This window comes from Ursus maritimus, unplaced genomic scaffold, assembly GCF_017311325.1.
Source record: "Ursus maritimus isolate PB19 unplaced genomic scaffold, ASM1731132v1 scaffold_18, whole genome shotgun sequence".
Lineage (NCBI taxonomy): Eukaryota > Metazoa > Chordata > Mammalia > Carnivora > Ursidae > Ursus > Ursus maritimus.
In genome coordinates, this window is record NW_024424230.1 from 17,135,949 (window position 1) to 17,152,897 (window position 16,949).

Genomic DNA, 16,949 nt, shown 5'->3' on the forward strand with positions numbered 1-16,949 from the left:
TGATTTTTTTTTCAAATAAATTCCTAAATTTTTAAATATGCTTTAGTTTATCTTTTAGCACCAACCATTTCTGGCTTTGATGTTGGAGGGAGTGTCCCTGAACCATGAAATGCAGGAAGGCTCTAGAGGTAGAAAAGGCAAGGTAAGGGGGTCTCCCCAGGTCCTCCAAAAGGAATGCAGCCTGGCCAACACCATGAGTATGACCCAGTGGAAGTGATTTCGGAACATCTGACCAGAACTGTGAGAACGCATGTGTGTTTCTTGAAGACACTGAATTTGTGATGATTTGGTACAGAGATACTATGGTCTGAATTGTGTGTCCCCCCGCCCCTGCCACCAATTCATATGAAGTCCTAAGCCCAGTACCTTTGACTGTGACTGTGTTTGGAGATAGGACCTTTAGAGGTGTAATTAAGGTAAAAGGTGACATTGGTGGCCCTTATCCAGTTTGTCCCTGTAAGAAGAGATTAGGACAGGACATGCACAGGTGAGGAGGAAAGGCCGGGTGAGCACACAGGGAGGAGTGGCCATCTACAAGCCGAGGGGAGAGGCCTGAGCAGACACCAGCCCTGTCAGCACCTTGATCTTGAACTTCCAGCCTCCAGACCGTGAGAAAGGAAATTTCTGTTGTTGAAGCCAGCGTGTGGCATTCTGTTATGGCAGCCCAAGCAAATGAACACCGTTTGCGCTAAGAAACGGACTATGTCACTCGTCGGAGGCTGAATATAGACAGCATTATACATGAATTTGAACATCAGTCACTGGTCCCCGGGGAGTGGAGAGGCCGACAGAGGTTATCGAGGTGCTAAGCCCCTTCCCCTAAAGCCACCCCTTGGCCTCCCAATGACAGCCCTTGCTGTTTTGTTCTTTCCAATTTCCTCTCTTTAGCCCAGAGTCACTGGCCACATTGTTCTGAGCTCAGCCGGCATTTTAACCTACACGATGCTACAATGGTTTTCACCCACGCTTTCTAAACCAGATGGGAGAGGTGCGAGGCAGCCAGGCAGCGTTCCCAGGGTCGTCTACCTGGCAGGGGCTCTGCCCGCTTACTAACACCTTCCTGGGATTGCTTTTTGCTCACCTGGTTTCTCACTGGGTATTTGCTTTTCCAGGTTCTTCTGCCTCCTCCCCAAACAAGCTAAAGCTTTCCTCCTCAAAGTCCTTGAATCCTGAAGAAACAAGGTTTTGTGAACTGGTTTTTGAGACACTCTCCCTTTTATCTTCAGCCTCCTGCAGGATAAATTCCATGGCAAGGGGCTCCCCTGTCCCTACAAGTGGCTGCTTTCAATCCCCACAACTGCCCCACAGGCCAAATTTTGCTCTATAGCCTCTGGTTTTAATCCTGGTATTTTCTGTTGTCCCATAACCCTCTATGGCCCTGCTTTTCCCTATAGGTGAGGCAAAACTTTCCTTTTCCCCTCTGAAGGTCTCCAACAGGGCCTGGGAAGGACATTGATAGGAGACAGAGTAAGAGGTTCTTACATGGACATGGGGGCCCCCATAGGAAAACAAAGACCCCAACAGGTAGTACCAAGAGTTTACATATTATTAAAGAATAGCAATAATAGAAAAGTAACCAACATGTATGGGGAGAGTATAGGAAGATAAGAGTTTTTTTTTAAAAAAGAGTTATTTTTAAAAATATTTTATTTATTTATTTGTCAAAGAGAGAGCACAAGCAGGGGAGTGGCAGGCAGAGGCAGAGGGAGAAGCAGGCTCCCCACTGAGCAAGGAGCCCAATGCGGGACTCCATCCCAGGACCCTGGGATCATGGCCCAAGCTGAAGGCTTAACTGACTGAGGCACCCAGGCGCCCCAAAAAGAGTTACTTTAACAGGTCTATTTGTACAGATTTATTTTCGCCATGACTCCCACCTCTCCTTCTGAGGAAATGTTTCCCCTGGGAGTTTTCTCTCCTGCTTTCAGGGAGACAAGGGGAGGTCAGAGTGCCCTCCCTGAACCTCCTGTTTTTCAGGTGTCTTGAGCTCAGAATAATCTTTATGCCAGGGTGGCATAGTTTGGGATGGCATATTTTGCTACCCTTCACCATCATATTCTCAATTTGGTGTCACACCCATCATCCTGCCTGCCTCTCTCCATCCTTTCTCCCTTACTGCTTTCTTCTTCCCTCCCTTCTGTAAACATCGGTCTTCTGCTCTGTGCGAGATGGATATTTCTGGTCGGTCACTATTAAACTCACTCATTTACCAGAGTGGTACAACAAAACACTAGTCCTTCTGTTTTCCTCATGAAGTAACTGGGACAAGGGCCATTGTCACTTGGGTCCCTAGCTGTTTACTCTCCTTCTTCAATGCTATTGTGGATGCTTTATCATCTAATCATCTATCACGAGGGTGTTTTCCTGGCAGTTTGGCTATTTTTTTCCCAATTGATTTTCCAGACAGGGACTAGAAGTGTTCTGTACATTTTAGTGTAAGTAAAGGGAGGAAAGATTGGAAAGAGAAAGAACTCAGGTCGTACCTTCTATGATATATTTGGTTACAGGCAACAGAAAACATTATTTACCATGAATTAAACATTGAAGTCATCTTATTATCTCACAGAATGAGAAGTCTGAAGGAATGCAGACCAGAGCTGGACGAGCGGCTCAGTGATAGCATCAAGAAGCTAGGCTTTTTTCTGTCTTTCCTAGTCCACCATCTTCCATGTGTTGGTTTTGCATCTTTGTGCTTGAGGCCTCATGACTACAAAATGGTTGCTCCAGCTTCCAACATTGCAACAGAATTCCACAACAGGAAACGGTGGAGGAGGGGCAGCAACTAACAATAAACGAACTTTTCCTCAAATGCCTCCCCATAAAGAAAAAAGTTTTGCAAAAGATTCTGTCCCACACCTCCTTATAGCTCCTTGACCAGAACTAGGTCACATGACTGCGTCTAGTGCAAGGATGGTCAGGTAAGTAGGGATCTCACTTTTGATTTCTCTGGAGGAAGTAACTCAAGGAAGAAAGAGACTGGGATGGCTATGTGTTAGCCATATGCATCGTAACTGACCAATTGACCATCCATATAACAACTCTTGACACTCAAAGGCTCTTACATCACAAACACTCTGAACTTTACCTCTGTTCAAAGTCCTTAAGGGATCAGAAGGTAGAGACATGATAAGATTGAAGGAAAGATGTCTCTGGCATTGCCCAATTCCTCTCCTTACGCATTTGCCCAAGTCCCAACTCAACATTTTGTGCCCAGAGCTGCCTGGCTGGAGTGCTTTGTTTAGCAGTGCTGAGGCTGTGCATATGCTCTGGGGACCCTGGATGGCTGCAATGGGATCGATGATCTCCCGTGCTCGGGCCCTTCTTTGTCAGTCAGATCCCTACTGGGGTCTGTGAATCTATGATGAAGACACTGGCCGTGTTGTGTGAGCTATATTTCATTCCTGAAATATAGACTCAGTCTCCAGTCCAAGCAGAAATGGTCTCAAGGGTTCATGTAATTCATATAATCAATTCAGTATTAGACTAGAGCTAGCGAACATTTACTAGAAAAGGGAGATTGCGTTTCTTATGATCATTCTGACCCCAGACGTTGGTTGGAAGAAGGCTCTAGAGGCAAAGGCTTGTCCTAAAAAAATATCCAGCAGACTTTGAAAAGGAGGAAGAGAGGAGCATAAATCTTGAGGAGGTGTTAATAGGTATTGCCAGAGGGCACCGGCGCGGCTCAGTCAGTGAATCTTCTAACTTCAGCTCAGGTCATGATCCCATGGTCCTAGGATCGAGCCCCACATCAGGCTCCCTTCTCCATGGAGAACTGGCTTCTCCCTCTGCCTCTGCTGTTCCCCCTGCTTCTGTGCACGTGCTCTCTCTCTCTCTGTCAAATATATAAATAAAATAAAAAAAAAATGGTATTGCCAGGATGGCACAAACGTCATCCTGTGGTCAGGCAGGATAATGGATGGAGTGACCTCAGAACTGTGAGGTTTCAATTGTACAGGGTAAAAAAACAATAATAAAGCATGTTTATCATTTATTTCCGAATATCAGTGACTCACATTGATAGGGTGCTTTCTACTTATTTTTCCTGTAAAAGCAGTAGATTTGTGTGAGCTGTTCACTCTCTCCCTGTCCCCCCCCTACTAGGAGAAACTGTTCTTTGAGAGGATTGAACAGGGTTAGGGGCAGACTGTCTTTGCAGGTAAGGAGTCTGCCTCCTTTGTAATCCCCTTAAGCCCCTGCATCCCTTGATCATGCCAAACATTGCAGGTTTCTGAGCCTAAAGAGCAGGCTCTGCTTGTCCAGCCCTGGCCTCTGTCCCCAGCGCCTTCTCCAAAATGACCCCTCTCTGGTCTGTCCTCAAGCAGTGCTGTGTCTACCCATGTCCTTCCCAGCCCTGGATGAGCTTCTTCACCCCATCTTGGTAAAATCAACCCATTTGTCAAGGCTTCGCTCAGGTGTCACCTCCTATGTAAATCCTCCTGGGACCTCATCCAGCAGAGCAGATTGTCCTATGCTCTTTGTGCCATGGTGTCTTATATGCATGATGTGTCTGCACTTGGACTTTAGGACTTCAACAGGTGCTATATGCATGTCTCTGTCTGAGACCATGAATGCTTCCAGATCAGAGACTGAATCTCCATCATGATGATTATAATGCTTTCCCCAGACAAGGCTTGTCCACTAGAGATCTGGTGGGTGAAGAAGTAAATGTCTCTGTGCTAGAGAAATTAACCCATGTCAGAGCTTGATTACAGTGTGATTTGACCCCAAGTTGTTTTTTCTTTAAAGTTAAAATAGGAGTATCCTGGTATTAATGATCACTTAATTGCAAAACAATGATTTTGAAAAGGAAAAACAATGTTAGAGGACTATACTACCCAATTTCAAAAGTTACAGTTAATTAAGACTGTATAATATTTATGAATTTTGACAGCTTGTAAAAAAGTTAAACATAAACCTACCTAGCAAATTTACTCAAGAAATCTACCCAAGAAAAATGAAAACATATGTCCACACAAGGACTTGTGCATGAATGTGTAGAACGCTATTCATGATAGCCCCACACTGGACATCAATCCAAAGACCCATCAACTGGTGAATGGATAAACACAAGTGGTATATCCATACGATGGAGTCCTATTGGCCAATCAAAAGGAATATAATAATGGTACATGCTAGAACTTGGATGAATCTTAAAAACATGATGCTAGTAAAAGAAGCAAGACACAAAAGACCAAATAATGGGTGACTGATGACACTGGATGGGAGTTGATCATTTTGGAAGCTGGGTAGTGAATATATGGGGTGAACAATTCTCTGTAATTTTGTATATGCTCGAAATGTTCCTTTATAAAAATTTTTAAAAGCTCTCAGTCACCGTTTTTTCAGCTATGTTTCAGAAATACGAATCCGTTTCAGACTTCATCTATCATCACTCACTACTTTCGTTGCTATTTCCTTTCTCTCCTCCCTTGACCTGGCCTATAACACAGTCAGAAACATGCAGGTGCACAAGCATGCTATGCTCCTTATCTTAGTTCTTCTCAGCTTGGAAGTGCTCATTATCTTCTGGGTCATTTCTCTCTCAATGCCACCATCCCTCACCTTCTTCTCTTGCTTGTTTTTCCCAGACGGGGTCCGTGCACCTTCCCAGACACCATCCGCTCACACTTGGCCCAGAAGATAGTTTCTGCTGCTTAGCCTGTATCCGGCTCACTTGTCCATTTCTACCTGGTTGGGAGCTCTACAACCTTCAGTTGTGTTTTTGAAAACCATTCCAGTGAGCTCCTTCTACACTTTAGAAATGCCGTACTTAAGCTTTCTTCCATTTACATAAGGACATCTACTGGACCAGTTTTTCTTTTTATATGTGTATTCTTTGGGGGAATGGGCATTTTATAGCATTTTATGAGCATTTGTTCCCACCATTTTATACATATGCTCCCAAGGACAAGTGTCAGACTCGAACTCTATTGAGCAGATACAATGTCTACCCAGGTGACAAAATCAACAACTCTTGCCTGCGATATGGTGCTTTCAATGCAAATTATGCTTCACAACAATCCTAAGAAATAGAGTTTTTATCTCCATCGAATGGATAATAAAATGGAGGTGGGGGTTGTTGAGTAACTTTTTCTTAAGATGATACAGGGAGTAAGCAGCTGAGACAGGAGGGAACTCAAACTTGTTGGATACGTAAGTTTCTGCTGACAACACCGACTACTCTGCTTTCTTAGCAGTCTTGAGTGGGACCCATGCCAGTACTGGGGACTGGGAGTGAAGAGGAAGTGGAAACACTAACGTTAGCACCTTATCTGTCTATTCTACTCTTCAACTCACTAGAAGGACTGAAGAAATGACTGGCCACAGTCTACATTGTGATGGGCGGCCCAGAACACCAGCTGGGGGTAGGAAGACACAGCTGTGGTTTGAACACAGGGTTCCACGACTCTAACATAGTTCTCCTTCTGCTGTAGTATGCGGTCTCTTGAGGAGTTATTTGAAATGTGAATGGGATAGTCAAAGCATGGACTCACAAAACAACCTTGGCCATTAATATCTAAAGATTCCTTGTCTGAAGGGAAGGAGATTCTGTCAGATTCTGATAATCCTGGTAAGAGGGCCAGCCCTAGTCAGAGGCAGAATAACTGGTAGGACAAATTCAGACTTTCCTCCAAAATAATTACCTAGATACATCCTCATGAGATTCCAGAATAAAAGAATAGAGAGACAATCCTGAAAGCTCCTAGAAAGAAAAAAAAAAAACCAAAGTACTTAGAATGAAGGTCAGATGATTTTATCCACAACATTGGATAGCAGATGTCAACAGAACAATGCCTTCAAAGTCCTAAACCTAGAACCTAGAATGCAGTACTCAGCCAGACTATCAATTATGTGACACGTATCCCTTTGGAAGAAAAAATATTTGTAAATATAATAAAAGAAAATTAATTTTCTATTGATACTTAAAATATTACCCTTCCAGTGGCACAGGTTTGTTTATTTTTATTTTATTTATTTATTTTTTTAATTTAAATTTTATTTCATTAACAGGCAATGCAATATTGGTTTCTGGAGCAGAATTCAGTGATTCATCACTTCCATCCAGCACCTGGTGCTCATCGTGATACAGGTTAGAGACGTAAAACCACTGGTCCTTCTCTATGGATGGAATCTCACTGTTTTTTTCAAGTGGTGAAGAATATTTATATTATCTAATTATGTATTATTTATACTCTCATTATGTAATTATAGTATTGTAAATGCTGCTTATCGGCTTTTGATTTTCAAAATTGACCTACAGACACATTGTAGAATATTTACATGTACTGAAAGGGATTGTAATATTACAAATCTTCACATCATAAAAATAATGCCATAGCTGGCAAAAGGTGGAGGGAGGGAGATTAGAGAATGATGGGGGGATATTATGGAATGGGGAGAAAGAGATACTGTTTACGGTTGAAGGATTAAGAAATAGAGATTTAGGGCGCCTGGATGGCTCAGTTGTTAAGCGTCCGCCTTCAGTTCAGGTTACGATCCCAGAGTCCTGGGATTGAGCCCCGCATCAGGCTCCCTGCTTGGTGGGAAGACTGCTTCTCCCTCTCCCACTCCCCCTGCTTGTGTTCCCTCTCTTGCTGTCTCTCTCTCTCTCTTTGTTAAATAAATAAATGAAATCTTAAAAAAAAAAAAGAAATAGAGATTTAAGGACACCGAAATGGCTCAGTTGGTTAAGTGTCGCCTTTGGCTTAGGTCATGATCTGGGGGTCCTAGAATCGGTCCCGAATCGAGCTCCTTGCTCAGCAGGGAGTCTGCGTCTCCTTCTGCCACCTTCTCCCTCTGCCTACCGCTCCCCCTGCTTGTGCTCTCTCTCTCTGACAAATAAATAAAATCTTAAAAAAGAAAAGAAATAGAGATTTAATTCTGCTATTTTAAAGTATAAGTTTTGAGAGACTGATTATAGAAAGGGACAATGGCCAGGCCACAGGTAAAAATAGAAATTTGATCCACAACAGGCAGCCCAGGTAACCAAGCCCTTATTTATAAGGAAGCCAGCTGGCTGTAAGTCAGGCTTGCAGGAAGTGAGAGTCCTACCTCTAGTGATAACTCAGGATGCTACAGAATAACTTCTGTACCAATCAGCCCCAAATGGCCAGGGCAATTAATAACTGATAGCTTCCCTATTTTTCACCCCCTCTTCAATTTAAGACCAACCAGAGGAAGCCAAATGCACCCCTAATTACATAGGATACCCCACTTCTAGTTGGCTCACCTACAGCTTCCCAGGCCAACAGCCCCCAAACAGGGCACCTCTCAAGCTTTCTCTTTTTTTCGCTGTAAAGCTTTCCTGTTCCTCTGCCTACCTTTAGATCTCTGCCCAAATGCAAGCGATGGTGGCTGACTCCCTTGCTGCAGCAAAGCTCAGAATAAATAGCCTTTGCTTTTCTCAGTTAGCTGGTCTTCACTTATCTCCACAGTTGACTCATAGAAGGATCAAAAGATAAAAATATAATAAAATTTTGGTGAAGGAGGAAAAGTAGCAATGACAAAGTAAATCTCTCATTTTCATGATGAGAAGTCAAGAGATGCTATTTAGAGAGAGAGATCAGGAAACAGGAGTATATCACATTATTTAGAGTTATGGGGGTACTTCCTCGTGATTTATAAGAGCCAATGGTCAAAAGCAGCTCTCCTGAGGAGTGGGACAGAGAATGGGGAAAAGGGAGGAGGATGTTTTCTTTTCACTCAAAAGCCTAAACAACATTTTAACTTTTGTTTTCACATTGATTCGTTACTTTTATGACAAAATACATTTCTGGATTGTTGCCTTTCATTTCTCTGGATAAGCATCTTACATACATAGATACATACATACATTTATTTATTTATTTAAGAGAGAGAGAGAGCATGAGCTGGGGGAGGGACAAGGGGAGAGGGAGAAGGAGAATCCTCAAGCGGACTCCCCACTCAGTGGGAGCCCCATGCAGGGCTTGATCCTAGGACCCAGAGATCACGACCTGAGCAACATCAAGAGTCAGCTGCTTAACCAACTGAGCTACCCAGGTGCCCACATCCTACTTTTAAAATGTAGATGCACCTAAGGAAGTCAAAGTCCTTGGCATTGACCTTGTTAGGGAAGAGCCAGGCAATGGGAAAGACGTGAAGTCGGAAAGGGGGTAGTCCCAGGTGCTGACTAGGAGGGAAGGGGTGAGGTGTTGCCGGATGGACGTGGTGTTGGGCAACAATGGTAGGCATGCAGTCATGGTCATGTGGAGGGGTATCAAGACATTCAAACAGGGGCACCTGGGTGGCACAGTTGATTGAGCGTCCGACAGTTGGTTTCGACTCAGGTCATGATCTCAGGGTCATGGGACTGAGCCCCAGATTGGACTCTGCTCAGTGTGGAGTCAGCTTGAGATTCTCTCTCCCTCTCCCTCTGCCTCTCTCACTTGTGCTCTCTCTCTCTCTCTGAAATAAATAAATCGTAAAAAAAAAAAAAAAAAGAAAAAGATATTCAAACATTCCCACTCCACACTTTTCCCGGGGATATTTGTTACCTCGTCCAGTGACAGGCACATAGGGTCAGACCCACGACAGTGACTGTGATTGAAGAAGAAGGAGTGAATCTGCAGAGACAAGGTTAAAACAAGCAAGATTCGATCCCAGGCAGTAACACAAGAATTGATCTGAAATTTTCAAATAAATGCATTTTAAGGAAAAAAAACCATTAATCCACTCTCACTTAATGGTCTAAAATAAAACCATCTGTTCTACTTTATTTTTCTAAAATTGCGATTGTTTAAGTGTCTTTGATTATTTCCCTTTATATCATTTGTGGGGGTGGGTGATGAATAATTGCGTAGCGTCTGAAATGTCCCTTGCAGCTCTAACCTAGTAATTGAGTTGATGTCAAGGGCTGGCTAAGGAAGAGGGTCACAAAAGGCTGCTGGATTGTTGAAGATGCCGTTGGACTTGCTCCTGGCTGGTTAACACGGAAGAAAGGACCCCATGTGGGTAGACTGTTATCTTTTCATTGCCCCCAAGTGGTTGCTTGTTACAGTGCCTCCGAGAGTGGTGTTGAGAATACAACGTACGTGGTCACGCCCAGGAAAGGCCCTGCACACCAATGCAGCAAACGGCACCGCCTCAAAACCAAGACTGTATTTTCAGCATTGGGTACAGAGCTGCGAAGGACCAATCACTTCTGTTCTATATGATTCTTAAACTAAGATTCAAACAAATATATATTCATCCCTGGCGCCGCTGCCCTTCGGGATGCACCAAAGCCCGTGCCATGAACAACTTGCAGCCCTTTCCAGTTCCCGTGACTGTGGATGCTCTGGTGTCCATCGCCCCACGCCGCTGCGTGGGAGCCTGGCAGGGTCTCACCGGGCTTGGCCTCTTGGCTCTGAGATGCCTACTAGGGCCATTCTCGACTCCTCCCAAGAAGTTTATTGAAAACATAGCCACTTTAGAAGGTGCGTGGTAGAAAGAGAACTGGTTTGGTTACCAACTCACCGGGATCTTCAGCAAATCACTGAGCTTCCCTTTGCCTTGCTGGTGAAATTCTACTAGGACTTTCTACTCTGTCCTCACTCCCATGCCCACAGCTTTCCTGGTGTACTTTATAATTGGCTTGTAAATCTTGGACGTCAAAGAAACATAGAATCCCAAAGGTGGAAAGAAATATAATCGAAATTATAGAAATAAAACTTCAGGTCAAGCGCTACATGGAAGCTTCTATTCCTACCTCTCTGGTGTGATTTTTGGGAATTCGGGGGACATTTGTTGACTTCGCTGCTGGTAATAATCTTTTACTGTTGTTTATTGTATCGATTACATTGTTGTTCTGTTTTACTATTTCCCACTCTCATCACCAACTAGAACCTGCGGCAAATTTAACAGAATTTCTAAGAGATGTAGGTCAAATGCAGCCCAAAGCCTGCTTTCTTTGAAAAGGCAAGTGAGAAAGTTATGGTTAACCAGGTAATTTGATAGGGACTGATGCTGCTTTTTAGAGGTTGTTGGCAATTCAAGGGAGCAGTTTGGTTAAGTTTATTCTTTTTTTCCCCATGACAAATTTCCGTGGATTACATTACATTTGTGTATAGATCTGTCTGACTCAGGGAATTGGTGTCATGATTTAAACACCAAGTTCCACACCAGCAAAATGAATACCCTACCCCTTGCCTTTTGCAAAACATAGCTCAGTCTTAATTCAGAGTCTCAAATGAATGCATGACCAGCAGGACCCAAATTAATCGTGGAAACCTAGCTTTGAATGTCATTCTCTGCTTTCTGGCCTCTGCTGTATTGAAAGACACACTAGTTGAGAGTACAAAGAGTCTTTTTTTTCTTTTTTTAAGATTTTATTTATTTATTGGAGACAGCACAGAGGGATAGTGAGAGGGAGAAGCAGACTCCCTGCTGAGCAGAGAGCCCCATGCGGGGCTCCATCCCAGGACCCTGAGATCATGACCTGAGCCAAAGGCAGATGCTTAACTGACTGAGCCACCCAGGCGCCCCGAAATTATGAAGAGTCTTAAGCAAGCAAGGCAACCCACAGTCCACCACTCCCTCTCCAGGCTAGAAACTCAGAGATGAATATGGCATTCGCCAGTCACTGAAGATGCCCAGTCCAGCTCAGGTGATTGTCCTGTAAGTATGTAACTATGTTTCTGTGTGAGATGCCATGGGAACACACAGAAGGGAATGAGTCACTGCCATGGGGGGGCCATAGAAAGTTCTAGAAACCAGGAAGTGCCATCTGCAATCTGAGTCATGAATGTGAGGGGAAGGTGTGGAAGGAATATGATAACGGCTGTGAGACATGCAGGGACTTCAGCAACCACTGCTGTGGGTCGAAGGGAGCAGCAGGGGACATGCCTGGCTGAATGCTGACCGCGCCCAGGGTCCCAGAGGAGGAAGGCATTGCGACCAACATGGGAAGCCCTGCTCTTGTGCTACCCAGCTGCAGGGGAGCTTGAGTGGAAGCTGTGTGGTGGTTAAGAGCTAATGGCTCAAAGTCCAGCTCTGCCACTTCCTCTTTGGGGTCAAGTTACTTAAACTCTCTAGGCTTCAATTTCCCCCTTCAGCCTCACGTACAGGTGGGACCTTCTAGCTCCATGGGTACCACCTGGAGCCACGTCCCCCCTCCCTCTGCTTCACCCTGATGTGCTGCCTGCGTTCTCCTTGGTGGGGCTGTCCCCAGATTGGAAAAAGCAGGCCTCCTACAGCCGTAAACGGAAAGCAGTCCAGATGCCCTGCTGCCTCCCAGCTTTTTAACACATTCTAGATATTTCTAAAGCTGCCTCCAGCTTATTCCTTGAGGGGGCAGGAAGAGAAAATGAGGATCTTAGCATCTGCTTTCCCCTCTACCTTGCCTGTCCCTCACTTCTCCCCGCATTCTTCTGGGGTGGAAGGGACAGACTTTCTCCTCTCCCCCATATACAGTTGGGAACCCTCTCCCCTAAAACTCTGCGATGCCAGGGGCCAGGTTCTTGGTATTCTCTTGGAGGAGACAAAAGAAAATGTGAATCATATTTCTCAACAAAGCGTGGTTTGTTAACACTACATATTTGGGCAAAAATCCTATTTCAGATGCCAGAACCTAAAAGCTACCTCTCTCTACCCTCCTGTTGTAACACCCCCTCCCCCGGTTAGAATCCCACCCCCTCACCCTCCACCACCCTGAAATGCATGTATAGACAGGTCAATAGGGAGAAGGTCGTAAACACAAACACGCAAATGAGGAAAGCCCCATTATGTTTCCTAAAAATATTAATGTTAGGAGCTCAGAACTTTCGGGGCGATGGGATTTGATAAGGAGGCGTCCTTGAAGTGTGCGTGGAGAACACAGCATTGCGGGGAGGAAGGAAGAATCGAAGACTGAGCATTTCAGGGAGCACGGAAGGCGTCTTGAACTGCCACGACAGTCTGACTCAGGGCAGGCGCTGGCAGACACTTTCTGATCTCTCCCGCCTGCCACGGAGGGGCAAAAATCAAGTTCAAACACCAAGCAAGTCGCTGCCCATGCTTGCCCAGCTGACCTGCTTGCTCCCTCAGCACGAGCTTCCTGTTCAGCCACATGGCTATCTGCCTCTTTGCTGTCCCCCTCAGTTTCCTGACCATCTGCCTCCTGTGAGATTTTTTAAAAAGACTTTAAACATTTCATTATGGGCAATTTCAAGCAGGTGCTGAATATAGTCTACTGAGCCCCCACGTACTCTTCCTCAGCTTCAGCAAGAATCAACTTCTTGCCAATTTTGTGTCATCTGCATCTCTTGTATTCCCACTCTCCCTGCCTCCAGGTCACCCCAGATCCGAGATCACATCAGTTCCGAAAGCTTTTTAACATCCCCTCTGGCAATCTGCCACCTCATCTAAAATGCATGAGCCCCTCACTCAATACCTGGACAAGATTCATGAACAGTTCTAGGTGGCTCGGAGTTTTGAACGCTGTTTCCATTCCCACGTCGCATGTCTCTAGGAATTGCGCATGAATCTTTAGTCATGAGAATAGTAGTCCCGTAATTTATCCATTTGAACAAATAAGTCAGTGTCCAAGTGACTGTAAAAGAAGTGCTTCTAAAGCACATTAATCGAAGGTTGCTTCTCTCTAGTAGTTCCAATTCCTGCCCTTCTCCTCCCCTACTTCCCCTGTGCTATTTACCTAATTAGTTTGCTTGATGAAATATACATACTTTTGGTAAGGTTTTCTTGAAGTGGAGAGAAAGTATGTATAACTCAAACCAGTTTTTCGGCTCTAGTTAATTAGGAAGACTAAGATGGCAAGAAAAATCAAAGAATGCCTGTTTCTTTTTGCAGATGGACTTGAAGTTGCCCCTGCCCAGGGACAAATTTTATTAGATGAAATTACAGTCTCTGCCCTTTCTAAATGCCTTCTTCAACAGAAATTGTAACATGAGAATCGGTAACAAAAGCCTGGACTCTTCATTTCCCATAACGGTGGAAGTGGCTGAAGCTTCACCCCTCCCTCAGGAGTTTGTTTGGCATAAGAACTTCAGAGGCTCGCTTTTTGTTGAAATACTCCAATGTTCTTAGGTTGGGGATCGTACTCACTTTGTAGTGACTCAGTTTAGACCGCATGCTACCGCAAACTATGGCGCCTTGGCATAGTAAATATATTAAACTAAAGGAATATAGACATGGCAGGTGCAGGAATGACTGTCTGGCCTTCCCCTGATGCAGGTCATAGACCCTCGGGTGAGAGGCACCCTCCCTATATGTACCCGGAGGAAGGGAGCATCCTTACCCCCTAGAACAAGAGACTCCAAGAGGAATCCAAATGAACAGGCTTCGCTAAGTTTTCCTCAGTTTACTGCATTTAGCTCCTGCCTATTTGTTCTATCACTCTTTCCTAACCTAGTATAAAACACTCAGGATGACCCATTTCTTCGGGTCTTCATTTCTGTAGGAAGGCTCCAGTATCACATGAAAATGACATGAAATAAATGTGTATGCTTTCCTCTTATTACCCTGTCCTCTGTTACACAGCCCCAGCTGAGAACCTAGAGGGGTACAAAGAAAAGAGTTTTTGCCCTCCCCTACTGTAACTTGTCTCGAAATTCTGTATATAACCCTTCCTAGCTTAATTGCAAGCTGCCCCTGTATCTTTGCTATTGGCTAATGGCTAGGCAGATGAGTTGGCCTAAGTGTTTAGTGTTGAAATATGACATATTCCCAAACAGGCTTGCAGGATTAGGTGTTGAGTGTTGCCAATATTTTGACAGATAGCCAACAGTTTTCCAATATATATTTGCAGGCAAATATTTTTATTACTAATATTGCTTGGAATAAAATGTAAGGTGCTCATTCAGAAATTGCATCACATGAAATGATGACGTCATGTATTAATATGTACCATGTTGGAGAGCTACATTTTCTCTCCTTTTATTTACTTTTTAAAGATTTATTTATTTGAGAGAGAGAAAAAAGAGAGAGCACGAGCAGGAGGGGCAGAAGGAGAGGAAGAGAGAATCTCAAGCAGACTGCCTGCTGAGTGTGGAGCTCGCGTAGGGCTTCCTTTCCCGACCCTGAGATCGTGACCTGAGCTGAAACCAAGACCAGATGCTTAACTGACTGAGCCACCCAGATGTCCCCATTTTCTCTCATTTTATAAAGAATTCCCACTAATTTTTTCACCTAAGATTTTTTTCAACTATTATATAAGGGACAATTTCCAAATCTTAACTCTTATTTGCATTTCGTACTGTTTAGTGGCTTTAGGGTGAATTACCAATTTGATTCCCGATTATTTTTCTCAGAACTAGGAATTTTTGTAAATGTTTAAGGTAACTGCTAGGAGAGAAAATGATGGTGATCTGGTGAGCCCACATCCTTCATGTAATGGATGGGGAAGCTGGGGCTTCCAGAAGTTCATGCTGCCAAGAGGGGAAGACCAGCTTTACAATCTGCACAGTCTGACTGCCATCAACTCTATGAGGCCCCAACATTCTGCTTTTCAAAAATGATTTCTGGGTGATTTCAACATGATTTTATAGCTCAGCTGCCCTTTAGCTAACTGCAACCGGGATTACATGCTAAAATATATTTAGCTTGTCTATGATTTCCTTCCCTTTATGGAAATAAAATGTGAGAGAGTCGGAGTAATTGGAACAATGGAAACTCTGGGGGGTAGAGCCAAGCTCCACGCTCTCTGTATTCCCTTAACATTTGCCTTTCAGGGGAGAAAAGATCTGTCCTGTCTTTAACTCTGGTCCTTTGTCAGGGGGTAGAATAATGGCCATCATCCTCCTTCATGGCGAAGAGGACTGAGCCAATGCTGAACATTTGGTACATAGTAATCAATCACTAGGTGGTGATGGCAAACAGGAGTGTGTGTCCCGGGTTCCACGAATGCTTATGATCTGGTGTTCATAGACTCTGGTAAAGTCAGGACTGGAAGTGTCCAGAGTGAGCCTCCGGTAGAATTCTCTTATTTTAGAGATAAGAAACCCAAGGCTCAGTCAATGATGAGAAATGTATTGTGTGGTCCCACCACGCAAGCAAGGGTGGAGAAGAACTTGTAGAGTGAGTCGTGGAGACACACAAAGCAAGAACACGGAGTGCGGACATTTCTACCTACTCATCAACTGCTCTCTTTATGGTGGTGTTTCTCCAGTGAGTGGGTGTCTGCCTCCCATGCTACACAGGGTGGTCTTAGTTGATGTGGATAACTTCAATAGCACTGAGTCCCACGGTGACAAAGCTACTCCCTTTTCAGTGTTCCAAATCCTTCTGATTAGTTAAGGACAAATGGCTCTGACACTCCCTGATCTCCCTTTTTCCCTTAGCCTCAAAGCCCAAAGGCAGCAGCGGCTGGCTAGAGCTCAAGAAATAACAGCATTGCTTTAAAAAATGTATTTATTTTTATGTTACCTTCAGTCTGTGGCAAACAATACTGGTGTCCTATTTATGGAAAGCTTCCTTTTATGTATGTATGTATGAATGTATTTATTTAAGGGCCTGTTGTTGTTTACGTAGGCTCCATGCCCAATGTGGAGCCCAATGTGGGGCTCAAACCCATGACCCTGAGATCAAGACCTGAACTGAGAGGTGCCTGGGTGGCTCAGTCAGTTACAGCTCAGGTCATGATCTTGGGGTCCTGGATTGAGCTCCAAGTTGGGCTCACTGCTCAGCAGGGAGTCTGCTTGTCCCTCTGCCCCTCTCCCCACTCATGCACACACACACACACACACACACACACACACACACACACTCTCTCTCTCTCTCTCTCTCTCTCAAAGGAGTAAATAAAATCTTAAAAAAAAAAAAAAAAGGCCTAAGGTCAAGAGTCAGACACTTAACTGAGTGAACCACCCTTAAAGATCTTATTTTTAAGTAATCTCTATACCCAACGTCAGGCTTGAACTCACAACCCTGAGATCAAGAGTCACATGCTCCGACTGAGCCAGCCAGCTTTCCTTATTTTAAAGAAAAGCCTCCTTTTAAAATAAGTTAAGAGGCGGGGC